Raw genomic sequence first — 3,917 nt, forward strand, 5'->3', positions numbered from 1 at the left:
TTTACTAATGAATTTATGAAACAGAAAATTTTCTGCAGAAAAATAAGGCCCTCGAAAATTTTCCACCCTGTATCACTTGGCCAGTGAAGCTGGTCAAGCTTGCTAAATTGCCAGTCAGTCAAAATCCCGTTATGAAAGCTTTCTACCAAACATCAGGCAGACAGGGTTGCAATGGCACTCTTTGCTTTGTAACGGTAAAAATTACTCTACAACCGAGGTTTCCAACATGGTGCCCATCAGGCTCCCTCTCCCTCCTGATTTTTATTTAAGATTTTGTTGAATTAAAAAAAAAGGGGAGACTGGCATTCTGGCTGTGGCCCAGTGCTTTGTCCTGAAGCATGCCCAGCAACCCAGAAAGAAAAATATATGCTGGCTGTAGTAGGGAGTGTCCTGGGGAGCAAGGGGTGTGTGTTTTGACTCTGCTGTGTATGTGTTAGGTAGTTTGTTGGTTTGTTTTTGGTGTGTGTGTTTTGCCTGATTTTTGTATGTGGTCTGTTGTGCTTATGTTTCTCTGAGCATCACCAATTTGCCTTCTGTGAAATGGATATTTTGTTGTGCTTTGTGGGGGCAAATATGTGATTTGGCATCTGGCCTTGTACTCAGTTTCTTGGCCAAGTTACTTGTCTCTGAGCCTCATGAGTTTGCCTTCCGTGAAATGGGTGTTGGAGTAGGAAACTGGGTTCAAAGGAGTGGTTATATGTTTTGAAACTCAGATCCCCATTTCTGTCTTGTAGTTACGTTCTTAGGCACATTACTTTTTTTCTATATTCTCACCAGCTTGCTTTCTGGAAAATCAGTTTTGTGGCTGGCCATGCCCACCATGGCAGCCATTTTTGTAATGGGTAAGTCCCCACCCCCCATCCCATGGCAGCTCTCTCTGAGAGCACCCACGACACACTCAAAATTCCAAGTATGCTCAGCAACCGGAAAAGGCTGGAGATCTCTGCTCTAGAATGTATGCAGACAAGTCATTGTCTGTCACATGCCATCTACATCCAGTTAAGTGATATTCAGCAACACACGCTAACCCTTTTTGATATATTTCTATATGCTGCTCTAAAATGGTTCAGAATACTTGAAGAACACCAGAGACTGTGACTGTCAGGGTGGACACTGAGCCCATAGAATCCCAGAGTAGTTCTGATTCTGAGGTGGAGCAGCCGCTCCTGGGAGAGGAGCGCGCTCATCCTTCCCAGGGCCAACAGCTGGCAGAGATTCCTCCCACCGGCATTCCTGACATAGATAGCGGTCCCGGGAGTGAGAGAGCGCGGGAAGAAGACTTGCTGGATGTGCGACGCCGACGCAGGGAGCAGCGCCAAATGGAGGGCGCGGAAAGGAGGCGTAGTGCCCGGTTGGCGCGCGAACAATGGTTGCGCCCAGAGGATCCAAGGGAAAAGGGGAGGGACTCTCCCAGGGATGGACGAAAGTCCCTTACCTGGTCCCGCAGCTTTTTTTTGGGGGGGGGAGGCGCTCTATTTCTCCCCCTGAAATTCTTGGTGGGTGGGGAGGCGCCCCGTCCCTCCCTGCCGAAATTCTGGCCGGGGGGGAGCGCCCCACCTCTCCGGCCGCAAAAGAAAAAAGTAAAGTAAAAAAAAAAAATGTGATAGGCTATGTAAAGATTTACGTAGCCTATCACGGCTAGATTTTCCAAAAACACCGTGATAGGCTACGTAAATCTTTACATAGCCTATCACGGCTGACTTTGGGGGGGAAAGAAAAAGCGCGTACGCAAATGGCGGTGCCCATGGGCACCGCCATTTGCATTCCTTATTTTGACACGGGTAGTCTATGTAAAGATTTATGTAGACTATGGCGAAAATAAGGGCAACGCTATATTATTTACCCATAAATCTTTACGTAGACTACCTGTAAATCTACCCGTAAATCTACTACGTAAATCTTTACGTAGACTACCTGTGCCAAAATAAGGAACGCAAATGGCGGCGCCCATGGGTGCCGCCAATTGCGTACGCGTTTTTTTTTTTCAAAGTCAGCCGTGATAGGCTACGTAAAGATTTACGTAGCCTATCATGGTGGTTTTGGAAAATCTAGCCGTGATAGGCTACATAAATCTTTACGTAGCCTATCACGTTTTTGTTTTTTTTTACTTGGAAATGGCGGCGGCGGCAGCCGGTCAGAAGACCGGCCGCCGCCGAACCGCCGCCAGGACCCGCCACCGCGAGGGACATTCGCACGAGGTAAGTCCCATCTCAGGGGGGGCCGGAGAATTTCTCCACCAATTTCGGGGGGCTGAATGCGTTGGCATTCGGCCTCCCGGAGATTCGTGGAGAAATTCTCTGACATCCCTACGCCTCCCTAGCCCATATGTTCAGGGTCTGCCAGTGATTCTCCTTCCAACGGGGACCAACTGTTCCAACTTAGGGCATAGGTACTCTGCTGCTCATAGCTAGTCGCTGATAGTAGAGTTGTTAAGTTGCAAAAAAGGAATAAAGCTTTGAAAAGAATCCCTCTGTCTGTGTCTGGACTTGGCTACTGGATTAGACTGAAAGAGGCTGCCGAGGAGCCCTTGACAGCGACATTGTTGCAGTTGTCAGTGTATCTTACCTTAAATATTTACTTTGCCACAAGAGGAACTTGCAGTACGACTAGCGTCGTCAAACTACTCAGTTTGGGGTAATCCCATGAAAATCAGTGGAGCTACTCTGAAATAAATGGTTCACAGACTGAAGCATAAGTAGCCTGGTCAGAGAAACTTGCCTGTAATTATGATAGCAGTGTTTTCAACTGTCTTTTCTTAAAAACCCTATTGTATTGCTCCCAGCTCTTGTGAAGCAATTATTTGTAGATACAAGTTCAATGCTGGGATCTGTATCTTTCTGCAGTCAGAGCCCCATGGGATCTTGGTATTCTAGTCACAGACCACATTCCTTCTCCATTGCTCCCAAATACCCACACTTCCTCCTTCCCAATTTAGCAGTGAGAAAACTCTAGTGTTTTTGATACTGTTAGGCCATAATCCTATACCTACTTACCTGGGAGTAAGCCCCATTGAACTCAGTGTTACTTCTGAGAATACATGTTTGTGTGGGATTGCGCTGTTACGGAAGGTAGAAGGCAAGTTGCACTTTGCTCTCTAGAAGAAGTTATTGTTGGGCAAGATGATGTAAGCTTAACTTGGACTTCGAGACTCCCAGTAACCTGTGATCAAGGAAGAGCATTCCTATAGCTACGTAAATGTGTATATCACAGTGCAAGGAAAAAGATTCCTTTCATAGGGGCACACCGAATGTGGTGGATTCCAGTGCACATTTTTTCCAAAGTTAAGATAGCAAAGGAAAGACTTATCTCTGGTACCATGCAGGTTTCTGAATACTTGAAAAGGCAGAGAACAGATACAGCAAGACAGAATAGTCATTGACAATGCTGGAGATGAATCATAGTAGAGAATCCGTTCAAGTCTATGTTGTTAAAAATGTTGCTTTAGTTTGCCTTTAAGGATTTATTTGATTTTTTTCATTTTTAAACTGATTTGTGAGTTGCCTCAAGGGCTATTCTACCGGAAAGGTAGAATAAAAAACGATTAAATAAATATTGGCCCATAGTCACAGATTGCTGTCTTCTCCCAGCTGCTTGGTTCCCTTTCCCCAAGAGTCACGGACTAGTCTCCAGCCTGAGAATGTGGTCAGAGTGTATGAGTCGCTCGCATACTTCAAACTGTTAATGAAAAAGTTCCTTGCAGCCACTGGCTGACCCCGCTTCATTATTTGAGCAGAGCGCTCGAATAATGTTTTCTTTGGAGCCCTGTTGCCATGGTGACACAACGAGGCAAACTTCGCCCGACGCCCGACGCCCCCCCTCCGCCGCTCGCCTGCCCCGCCTTCCTTCCCCTTCCCCGCCTCGCTGGAACAACTGCGCCAAGAGGAGCGAACCGGACTCTCTGCCCCAAGTCTCGCGAT

Source organism: Heloderma suspectum, chromosome 1 (genome assembly GCF_057233095.1).
Source record: "Heloderma suspectum isolate Gila_16-S chromosome 1, 16-S_ref, whole genome shotgun sequence".
Lineage (NCBI taxonomy): Eukaryota > Metazoa > Chordata > Lepidosauria > Squamata > Helodermatidae > Heloderma > Heloderma suspectum.